The sequence below is a fragment of the Aplidium turbinatum genome, chromosome 8, assembly GCF_918807975.1.
Source record: "Aplidium turbinatum chromosome 8, kaAplTurb1.1, whole genome shotgun sequence".
Taxonomy (NCBI): domain Eukaryota; kingdom Metazoa; phylum Chordata; class Ascidiacea; order Aplousobranchia; family Polyclinidae; genus Aplidium; species Aplidium turbinatum.
Window position 1 is genome coordinate 21,061,373 of NC_137479.1, and position 12,751 is coordinate 21,074,123.

Sequence of the window (12,751 nt, forward strand, 5' to 3'; positions counted from 1 at the left end):
ATATAGAGCATAGTCGTCAACGTTACGAGGCGGTCTGTTATGTGCCCTTAGATTTTAGTGATTTACGGTATCAACCTTTTTTAAGCCCGCGGAACATCATTCTTCAGATCTATGTCCGAGGGTCTTCAATCCAGTTATTAATGCATAGAAACTGACCTTTTGCTCAAATCTACAACCGTAATTTGTGAAGAAAAGACTTACGTACATTGGCTTATTTCATGACCACAATGTGTTTAGGTACTTTTACCACAATCAAACATCTAAACCTACAAATGTGATGTAAAAGTGAGTTGTCAGGATTACTTGGTTGAGAGGTAGGTCCATATCTTTTTCTTTGTGGTACCATAACGTAATTCAGCGCAGCAGACGTTTATTGATCCTACCTTGAGTACACAAATTATTATTCTACATAGGAGTCACCAGTGACGATTTTTGGCCTGCGTCTAAGCGAGCAGTCAACTACGGTATTTTATGCTTTAAAACAACATCGTTGTCGGACAATACACTAACCATTGGTTGTTGATTTACTTCCTTTTGTTGCGGTGTGTGAGCCGGCTTGATTATACAGTACCTTACATAATATTTTCTCTGATAAGCTTCAACAATAGGCTACGAATTATTTTTGGAATAAAATCAGTTTGACGATACAAGACGCCAATCAAAGGTGAGCATTGATATCCAATTATATTGGTGGAAATGTGAAAGAGATATATTTGTTGTCATATTTTCTCAGACTATCTTTATATCGACGTAGGCTGCAGTTAAAGACTTTTTCGTTTGTGATTGAGGCGTCCTAAAAACCTTAATTTTGGAACTCAGCACTGTTGTGATGTGACTGTGAGTATGCAATATTGGGAGTAAAAGTAATATAAACTGATATAAATTATCTAACTTGATTTCAGACGAACATCTTTGCAAGACTTCAATTTGTTGAGCTATGCTGTATTTTTACGAACTAATAAAATGTAAACGAAATTAAGCGATACTGAGATCAGGAAAACAACAGTAAACGAATTCGTAACTCTCGTTTGCAATTAGACACGTGATTCGTGAAGCAACTTGAAAAGTTACCGTGCGAAAAAGAGTAACTTCACAATCAGCACACTTAAATATTCAATCTTTCGGTTGTAAGTTAGTGATTTTTTGGCGTTATAAGGGTGAACAAAACTTCCATGACTGTGATGGTATGAACTAGAAATTTGGTTTGTAAACCATTTACGAACTTTACACAAAGCAGGAAAATTGCGAGTTTATTGTTTCGACTGCACTTACGCATCAGTCACTTAAAAGGAAAACCACGCTGTGCTCGATTAGTAATGATCTGTCATTTTGAAAAGGTTTGACTGCTGTGAAATCATACGCTAGTTTACCTGGAATTATAATATTGATGTGCGTACAATAAACTAGATGGGCTTGGCCCACTTGAACCTTTTTTAATTCAACAGAGCGGAACAACGAGAAAGCAACAGTCGCTAGCGCAAAAAGCATGCACTTACCGCATTTGAAAAATACATCACAGTAAAATAACTGTGAGGAGGCAAGATTTTATGCGCGCTGTAGGAATAGATCACGACAGTACTGAAGCATCAGGATTAATAAAACATCCCGGGAATTTCCGGAGAGCTGTATTTTTTCAACTGTTGCAAAACAATAAAATCTACGTATTTTATAAACGAGGTAACTAAAGAGTAAACTTGGGAAAGATTTGTTCAGCTTGGTTGACGAAGTGTTTGACACATTTTCAAGTTTAATGTTTGAACTGTCTGACCTGTGTTTTATTGTGGAAGCTGCTATGGTTTTATGTAAAATAGGTACCGGTAATGTAGGATATGTATTGCATGGTCAAGCCTTGTTTCAGGTGTTCGGCTGTCGAGTGACTATTAGCACTATTAAGCTATGTTCTACTGTATAAAATGACTTCGTGCGATACAACATTCAAGCTCAAGCCATTAAGCAACCCATCTAATTTGATTAGCGTATATGCACTTTCGTTTGCGGATTTTTCCTTCAAGATAGTGAGTTTCAGCTAGCCCAGTTTTTGTTCCTTCTAATACATGTTGAATACAGCAATTAAAATAAGAGTTCAGCAATTGTGCGGTTAACATGTTATATGAACAATCAGACACCAATTGACTCACAAACCAAGATTCGAAAAACCATCCTTAAATTGGTATTATTTCGGTAAAAGAAAACATATTTCAAGAGTTTGCAAAGATCTGCAACTACGAAACAGCAGTGACCTCTGATTGTTCAGGTTTGGTTGAATTTAGTTTCCTCATCTTCCAACGACTTGGTTCAGTTTTTCAATAAACCGTCGCACACTTGTGTGATTCGTGCCTTGATTACAACTACAGCTACTTTCGCAAAAAGAGGATACTAATTTTTTTTTCTAGAAGTTGATGAAGCCCGCGTTGTTATCCGCAATTTCGTACCCAGCAAAACAGATTGCACATGCTTGCTCTCTACTACAAATTTTAAAACCGAAAGTGTAAATTTTGGCTGGATTTATCTGTTTTTCAGAAAAGGAAGTGTTTTAAAAATATAACTAAATAACTAAACGGTAGCCTAGTGAAACAGGTACCCGGTCAATTGGTCGAAAGACATTTGGTCGACAGTCATTTGGTCGACAGACATTTGGTCGACAGGACGTTTGGTCGACAGACATTTGGTCGACAAGACATTTGGTCGACAGGACATTTGGTCGACAGACATTTGGTCGACAGGACGTTTGGTCGACAGACATTTGGTCGACAGGACATTTGGTCGACAGACATTTGGTCGACAGGACATTTGGTCGACAGAACGATTAATTTTAGGGTTAACTAACTCTAACCTAACCCTAACCCTAACCTAACCCTAACTCTAACCCAAATGTCCTGTCGCCCAAATGTCTTGTCGACCAAATGTCTGTCGACCAAATGTCTTGTCGACCAAATGTCTGTCGACCAAATGTCTTGTCGACCAAATGTCTTGTCGACCAAATGTCCTGTCGACCAAATGTCTGTCGACCAAATGTCTGTCGACCAAACGTCCTGTCGACCAAATGTCTGTCGACCAATTGACTGTCGACCAAATGTCTTTCGACCAATCGACCGGCCACCGTGAAACAACGGAAGCCGAGTTTTCAGCAAATCTTGACTGCACAGTTCACAGGTTGCTAAACCCAATAAATTTAATGATGCTTTAAAAGTTGCATTGTAAATATTACTAGGTTTATACAATCAAAATCAAATCAGATTTAGAAGTAGGCTACACCAGGCTTACGTTAGGCCCCTATATTTACCAAAATACAAACTTTTAAAGGGTTTGTTTATTTTCACTTGTCTTCAAAAGGACACACAGCTGCGCATTCAGATCAACATATATTTTTTTCCATAAACGTTTTGAAGTTTGGGAGTTTTTGAGTTGTTAAAAAATAAAATCAGCCAACTTCGGTAACTTGTATAAGTTATTGATAAAGCTTTCATCACAATAAAGACAGTTTTGTCAATATTTTAGGCTGTAAAAAAATTCAAGATGGTTAGCGTGCCACAAGCTATAAGTCCTTGAGAACTCATAGTTCATCTGAATAATTACCAATGCTGGACATTCAGTTGTTGCAAAACAATATTTGTGGCTTTACTGATTTGTGTGTTGAAACCATCCCTGGTTGAAACTATCGGTTTGATAAAAGATAAAGGAAGAATTTGCTTACCGGTAGTGGTGTGACCAGCATTGTAGGGTAGACTGGGGAGTGCAAGGCGTACTTTCGGATCAGAGATGATTTTTGACACCTGTTACCTTTCCAAAGGGCCCAGAAATCTTCACACTAGGTTACTAAAGTAAACTAAATTTTATCTGCTTTTACTAGTGTCGTTTCACCTCAGTCATTTAGTCTTTACGCATTTGACTTCTGTACACATTCTGTACACATTCTTGATTGTTCTTATCTACGACATCACTCATAATAGTGTGATGGCGACGAGGAACAAACTACCACAAGATATGTTTTTGACGTTTTGTAATCAGTAAACTTCCAGCAGCAAGTGATTGGCCCACTACCAATTTAATCAATGCTTCATTAGTTTACTTGAAATTTTAAACATGTTGCAGCGTTTCCATGTGTTTAACTGAACACATTGAGGTGGTTGGTTTTTTGAGCTTATTAAATTTTAAACTCCCTCCAGTTGTTTTTTTGTAATTTTTCATTGCAGGCTTCCTCTAATTGGTTGATGAATTGTTGTTGCTCTTAAGTTTCGTAGGAAATTACCAGGCATTGCAACGTTTCTTCGTGTGATGAGTTTGTTCGGCTCAGCTCAATGGAAATTAACCTGATCTATCTTGTGGATAGCTGGCATTTTTACTTGAGTTACCGAAAACATAACCTTAGTCCTTAGTTTTGTTGTGTCTTCTGTACAGTAACTTTTCCTGTTGCTTATTTATAGGAATATGACGATGCTGAGTGCTAGAGTTAAAGCGTAGTAACCATAAGTAGGGTCGTTGGAAGGATTATTTGGGCCCGATACTAATGAGAGAAACGAGACCTCCAATAAAAACATTTCAAAAGAAATCCGGACCCCAAAGAATACTCGGTCTTGTCTTCGTGTCATGGCACTCTTAAAAGATTCTGGACCTCTATAACGATCCCGGGTCGGGGTTTAAAAGCTCTCCCTGGACCTCCCTGTCAATGCTGCTGACCATTAAATTAATACACCCGGTTTCATTATTATGACTGCTCATCCACATCAATATTGGAACTGGCAAATTCAATCCACAACACTTTTCATTAGGCCGTCATTCATTACTACATGTGTGCTTCTCTCTGTTTTTGTTTTATTTTTTGCTATTTTTTTTTTTTTTGGTTTTGTGGCCGTGCTAACTACTGATATATAGCCTACTACATAATTTTTCGTTCAGGCACGTTTTAAACCTTTCAAGGTTTTGCCACCTTTTCCCGTTCGTTAACGTGCTGGTAGGTTTATATCGATTTTTGTAGTTAGTATCTTTTTCATCCCGGACGCGTTAATGACGAAAAATAAAATGATTGATTGATGAATATGATTTTTGTTTCGAAGAGTGCTTGCGTTGTGTTTTTCATACAGCATATTTTTAATGAAAGTGTTGTTGAGCACAGTTTTGTTAAGCCCAACCTGCATTGTTGATCATGTATCACCTAGTGCGTCTTCAAGTAACGAAATGGATTAGTATTTTCCAGTAGCCAAGGTAGGCTCTTTGGTATCAACCTTGTGTGAGCAACAAATCAAACCACATTTGGTTTTCTTTAATGTCCAACGGCTGTTTATTGACAAAAAGTGGCGTGGTTTCCGTTGACATTAGGGGTGCAACTTTGTAATCATTGAAAGTTATGTAATCACCATAGATATAATTTATAACCATGAGTTACTTATCAATTGTGTGGGTAAACGCTTTATTTTGTAAATTTATGAATGCAATCATTGTAACGTTATCTTAACATCAGCTGCTGCTGGCCAACCGGTTTATTGATAAGCAAGCGCTGTATTTTTTTGATGCATTTAAGAGGCATACAAAATGTTTGCTCAAAGTCTGTATTGTAGTTATGTATTTGGAAGTTAGTTTGTTACATCATGTCACAACGTGTTTATTTGTGGCAAACATCATTAACGATTACATCATCGCCATTCATAATCTTGTGGGTTAAATAATTAAAACTGGCGCACGCAAGAATTTATCTACGAAACCAAGTACGAATTGTTTTGAAGCTGTGTGGGGTGCTGACTAGTGACTATAACCTGCTATGGTGCAACTAAAAGCTTTGAAAAAAAGGGAAAACTAAGCTTATATGCAAATGTAGTATTTTCAGTTTAAAATGCGCTGTTATAACGGGATTGGCTTATGTCTAGTTGGCCTTATTTGTTCTTGTTATACCATTATTTGGTTGTAGATTATCTGCTTGCTATGGAAGAGTAGGTTGTTGAAAACGCTATTTCGTTTGTTACTGTTACCACTATATACACTTTTACAAAACTATACTTTTGATACATTCTTGTGCAAAGAGACGTTACGCAAATCTGATGTAGGTCTACAGCAGATATATATAAACAAATTGAAATTTTCTAGATGAAATTTCAGCTCCTCCTGCGGTTGTAGGTTCCATTTTTTAGCTTACACTGATCACTAGCCAGCGGTTTTCATACCACAGTGCCCATATCCTTCGATGGCAAAATTACATTGTCGGTCCTCAACATACATTAATGTCTTGAAAAAACATTGTCCGCGCAAGTGGCTTCAAGCGGACTAAAGAAATGTTCATTTAGCTTAAAATGAGTGGTCTTTGAACGGTTGAGCCTCCGGGTTACAGGCCTGCTTGCATAGAGCTATATAATTGCAGCTGACATCTGTTACATAATAATTCAATTAGCGCATGCAGTATCTGGCAATCGACTTTTTACACCAGGGGTTCCCAACCTGTGGTACGCGCGATGGTTTTTCTGGTGGTACGCGGGTAGTTTCCGTTTTTTTCACAAAAACCTGGATTCACAACTTTATATTTTGTTTATCAGGTTTTGTTTACACAAAAAAAAGAATCTGGAAGCCTATTCTTATTGTTACGTAACTATTCTTGTTGTTATGTATCATTACGATCTTCAGAATGCAGGTCATGTCAATTGTTAACAAGAAGCACAGTTGCTTTGAAAAGCCGTACAACGCTGTGGGACATTGGGCGTTAATTATCTCAAATGATTGCTCTTGCTACATATCATGTACTGTTTTATAGCTTAAGCTACAAATAGCGTTGAATAATGCTAGTTATAAGGTAAAAAGAGATCGGAATAAAATGTTCAATAACAGTTACAAGGAATGTTAACCAACAAACTTCTGGCTAAGTATTGGCCTCTTCATATTCAACACAAGCTTCCCATGCTATTTCACAACTACTGATTTCCCTTCCACGTGGGTGGTATGCGAGCAGGCATTTTCAGTCATGATGAACATCAAGGCAAAAAATCGAAACCGACTAAGGGCGCCCGGAAATGCGCTTTCGAGTGCGCTGTTAGCAAATTCACATCGCACATCGACCAATTGACAGTAAACAAAAATCACATTAAATTTAGTTGTGGTGCTTTAGTGTTATTTTAGTTGGCCAATATTATTCTTCTGAATAAAATATGATTCGATCAAATTAGTTGTTCTGCAACAAGTGGTACACTTAACAGTACAGAGCGTCCAAGTGGTACGAGATCGTAAAAAGGTTGGGAACCCCCTGTTTTACACGAAACACAATAGGCTTCGCTTATTTTAATAAGCCTTGTGCTAAATTTCATAACATAGGCTGATGCAATTGTTTACAACATAAATCTCCAAATAAGGATCATAACACACTTTTGAAGGGGACTATTTTGTCGTACCCTATTAACAAGTTAAACAAACTCATCTAGTGCTACTTCCACGTAGGAAACTGTTTATTGTATGCTACATGAGCAGTACGAGAAGTGCAGCTGAGTAGGCTAATTTATGACTTTAGCATCAAACCTCAATTAACTAATGAAACAATTCCCTTAAAGTTAAAAATTTTGTGTAGGCCTATTTATATTTCCAAAAGTCGTACTTTCTTATCCTTTAATCGTGATGACTTGTTGGTGTTGATTGCAATGAAATGTATATTTGAGGTTTCTGTAGGCTACATTAGCACAGAATGACGGAATAGTGCTTGTTTATAATAATATACAGTAATTACCGTTTCATTCCTAATTGACGCGTTGTTTTATTCAGAGCAAGCTAGGATTGAAATAAAATAGCTCGTGACGATGATGGAAAATGTATCAAAGCGGTTTTGGAATGACGAGTTTTGGTTACCTGAAGGTTCCTCGTTTGACGATATTGTCTCCACACCTGATGCAGTATACGCCCAACCACGAGATCTTTATGTTCTTCCAGCATACGGTTTTGTTGTATTTGTCTTGAGACAGTTATTTGAGAAATACGTTTCCAACAACATTAGCAGAAAAATACTTGCACCAAGCACTGGTAAATATATAGGAAATCGCAATGGATTGAAAAAATCTGCTCATCTTTTTTGCAGCAATGGCATTTCAAAAAACGGCATTTCTGCTAATTCAAGTGCTGAAGAAAAGGTCAAAAATAGGCAGCGGCAAAAGGATTTGCATTTGGAAAGAACAATGGCGAAAATAGCTGAAACAAGTTGGAAAAGCCTTTATCATTCATTTTCGTTCACCTATGGTACGATATTGTTGTTTCAAGCTCCGTGGTTTTGGGATACAAGACACTGCTGGATTGGCTTTCCCAAGCATGTACTTTGGCCATCTTTGTATTGGTATTACATGATTGAGGGTGCTTACTACATAGCTTTGTTAATGTGCTTAGCAACAGATGTAAGAAGAAAAGATAGAGGCATGATGACTGTGCATCACATCGCTACAATTAATTTAATATTTTTTTCTTATGCAACTAATCAAACCAGAATAGGATCTCTTTTGATGGTTTTACACAGACTTGCAGATATGCTTCTGCAGATTGCAAAGCTTTTGCTGTACTGCAGGCAGAAAACAGTAGCTAATATCATGTTTATGATTTTTGTATTGACTTTTGTAGTAACCAGACTTTATATTTATCCATTTTATGTTGTTCATACATCGTTTATAAAGTTGACTTGGTATCACCGACCTTATCCTTGGTATTACATTGGAAACACTATTGCAATTGGTCTACAAATCTTGCACATTTTGTGGGCGCATATTATTTTAAAGATGGCCTTGAAAGTGGTAGTCAAAGGTCCGTTGGATAAAGATGATAGAAGCGGTTCAGAAGATGTGCATGAAGAACAAATCATTAAGAAAGAACAGTAACTGGTATGATAATAAAGTAATTGGAAAACATTACATTAAATCTCCTTCATGGTTGGATGACAAAGTTTGGAAGGATTCTGTTTCTAAGCTGCTGTTTCTGAAATACTTTCCTAGCAACGAAAGTAAGCGACCTTTCTATGTTGAAAACTCTAGTCTATACAATCAAATAGATGCACATTGAAAGTCTTTGCTTAGGCTATTATTATTATTTGTAGTAAGCTCATTACAAGATGTTTACGATACCTCGTCATCATGTTAGCACCACGTTAACTAAAAAATGTTGTACGTTTAACTTTTAAAACCTTTAGCGTGTTGATTGTGACTTTTCTATGGCTTTGCAACCAGTAGCCATGTGTTATTCATTCGAGTTGAAATCAGGGGTGCGCAACCTTTTTAAAACAAGGCCAGTGAAGATGACGCAATGTTCACTGGGGGGCCACACTGCAAAACGCACATTCACACTTTCACCTTTGACTGAAAAGTCACAGCAAGTAGACCTGTCACAGCAAACTGAAAAGTCACAGCATGTTTATATACATGCAGATATAAAATATCATTGCAAACACGATAATGTTTAAATAGAAGTTAGTGAGACAGTTGATTGCATTCAAATGGTAAATTTAAAATGCAAAACTTTCAACATGATGAGCATTCGCACAACCTTATTTGGGGGGGAATATCTGAAAGCATAGAAAGAGCCACACAAAAAGTAGAAGACAGCCGCATGTTGCCTACCCCTGGTTTAAAGTAGGCCTATGGGTTGCAAAGACCTTGGAATCGTATCAAAAAAGCGTGGATGAATTCTAGCATTTTCAGGCTGAGTATTTGCAAGCTTGAGGTGATTTTTGTTGTTTAAATATACACCTCTGCTTCTTTTGCAAAATAAAGCAATTTTTGAATCGTTGACATCGGACCAAAAGTATTAGAGTTTTACTCCAGATTATGGCGACCTACGTATGTACACAATCTTTGCCAACGTGTTAACCTATAATGATAGGAGACTGGCGTAATTATGATTACAAACTATTGGCTAAACGTAGTTTATATCTTATTGAAAGGATAGTTTTGAGAAACCAAATTGCTAAAGCGTAAGCACTATCACAAATCACTGCAAAACATCTGGTTTCACGTTAAAAAATAAGAAATCTTTTCCTGTTAGGCTACCTGCTAACAGATGCTCTTCGGACTCCCAGCGCACAAGTGTTAACATTTAGTTCGTAAATTACATATAGGCCTACTGGTAGGCTTAGACCAAATAACAGCAGTGTAAAAACTAATCAAAAATTACACTAAATATATTTTACACAAAGTTTATATTTATCACCTATTACTCAGACTAGCAACTTAGGCTATAACATATAGCCTATTAGTGACCATAGCTGCTTTCAAGTGTAGCAGCTCCCGCTGTTCAGCATCTGGTCAAATTTGAAGGTTGCACGTTGGCATGGCCTGTTTATAGCCTATACTCCAGTGGTTCCCAACTCGTTTTAAAGGCGACCCATTTTAAAAAAAAATTCAGTTCGGTAAAATCTTGCGACCCAAGCAAATTGTCGTAATATTTTAAAAGCCATACAAGATTGTGTTGCAAACAAACAGCACTACAAAAGCAGTAACTTTTTCCAAAATAGTATGTTTATCAAATCACTAATGAGATAGCTGTGCTGGCTTGCTGTCAGTGAGTTTTTGAAATCGAGGCGTTATTTTGCTTAGGCATAGCCGCATGTCGACTCTTCCAGCCGGTTTCGCTGTTCAGTTTTCAATACACACATGGCGCTAAACCCAATCTTACAAAGCCAAGTTGTTGCAAATGGAATCTGTTTTTGAATCCCTAATTGTGAAACTGTGGGATAAACTTTGCACATGGAAGCCCAAAAGTGGATGTTTGCAGAATCTTTGGGGTATTTGTCTTTGAAGGACGCAAAAGAAATACGGTTTGCTACTTCTGTCGTTATGTCCATAAACTGTTCTGCAATATGGATGGAAAGTTGAAGCTGATCTTTTCCTACAAATGGATCAATTATCCAATCATTTTGGTTATTAAGTGTTAGAGATTCTCCATAGTAGTGCACAAACTTTTTGGCAAACTGTTCCAGGTGTCTAATTATCGTTTGCTTAATATCAACTTCATTGCCACAGATATATTGCGTTAGCTGAGGAAATATATCGTACTCATCTCTGGTGACATAACTTTTCCAGAAGATGAGTTTTTTGTGTTAAGCAGAAACTTTTGCGGCGCGATCAATCACCGTAAAACCGTTGCCTTGCATATATAAATTTAGAGAATTCAGAGAGTCAAATATATCGGCAAGGTAGGCTAAGCAACTTTTGCCTTGAAATCTTCTTGCAAAAACGTCTCGGCTAATCTCACACAGTTCTGTTACCTCAGGAAGATAGCAATCTCCTCTCGCAAATTACAAACTCGCTTCAGGACACGACCTCGTGACAACTATCGCACTTCTGTGTGCAACAGCAATGCTTGATAATAATCAAAATCCACAAAAACGAAAACAAATGCCGATTTAGTGAACTTGTTTTGATGAAGTTTACACACTTCACACCATTCAACACTTCGTGCAGCTCTTGAGACAGCTTTTTTGCAGCAAAGGCCTCTCTGTGGAGAAAGCAATAAGTCCATACAGCACTTGGGGCTTTGTCTTTGATGCGTTTTACCACATCAGACTATGCGTGGTCCAACGTGTGGAAAACTTTGTCATAGTTTGTCCGACATAGCGTTCGTGACATATAGTGCACGTTGCAATATATATCCCGTAACTTTGTCAAGTTAATTTATGTTTGAGACTGAAATTTTTGTTGGGTTTACATTTAATAATAATAATAACAATAATAAAAGCGAAAATTGTTAAAACTTCTTGCACTACGATCATGCTACAAAGCTTTCCGATGTCTCGACATGAAACGCTTCATGACTTGTGTTTATATTTTTCAGTTTTGTGATCGATCTCTTCACGTTTTAAATTTTTGTTGTTGTTATTTTTTTCGCCCAAGATACAAATGCCTGAAAAACAAGCGACCCAAAAAAATTATCAGGCGACCCAACTTTGGGTCGCGACCCATGAGTTGGGAACCACTGCTATATACTAGCGTAGGTCTCTACGTTCCAGAAAGAGTATGCAATATTTCAAGGGCCGACTACGAAGAACAACACACTTTCTATTCCGCAGTCCTGGTTGGTGGTTATGATCCCAAATTCTGTCGCTTAATGTTGGGGTCGACACAACTTCAAGAATTTCACTTTGCAAAAGTTTTAACCTGATTCTCTGTAGCAAAACGAATAGGCTACAGTAGTGGGTTGATTGTTTTCAGCATACAACTATAATTATAAAAATTAATTTTTTACTCCATTGTAGACGGTGTTTATTTACAAAGACGAGAGTACCGTAGTGTGTTAGGAAAAATAGTGTACGGTATTGTAAGTCGTAACGATTTGTTTTATGCGGTGCATGCATGAAAAGTTAATTGAATTTTGACCGATAAAATGTCACTGTTTATATTTTTGTACTCGAAATAAATTTCCAGCCTAAACGATTTTAGTATTTTACGAATAATAAGTTTACCACTTCTTTGCTTGTGCATATTTTTGAATTAAAGGATGTAAGGGTCTTAAACTGACGTTGGAAAGCTCTATTCAAGTAGGCCTACCTTGTGAAGTCAGTATGACTTTGAATACGAATGATATCACACCTTTCAGTGACACCTTTATTAAGTTTATTTACACTTTTTAATCTTCATTGTGTTTCCATCAAAAATCTCTAAAAAAGATTCTCTTTTTCCACTTTAAAAAGGAAGTAGCTGCAGTACGACTGTGGGAGCGTTCAAATATTACGTAACGTTGTTTTTCCGAATTTTTGACTCCCCCCTCCCCCCATGTGACGCCAACGTAACGTTTTTGTCAACCCCCCCCCCCT

General features: G+C 37.3%; 1 pseudogene; it reads left to right on the plus strand.

Annotated features, from left to right (window-relative positions):
* The first annotated feature begins 6,683 nt into the window (after window positions 1–6,683).
* Window positions 6,684–10,285, plus strand: LOC145775952 (ceramide synthase 6 pseudogene; annotated as a pseudogene).
* The last annotated feature ends 2,466 nt before the right edge of the window (window positions 10,286–12,751 follow it).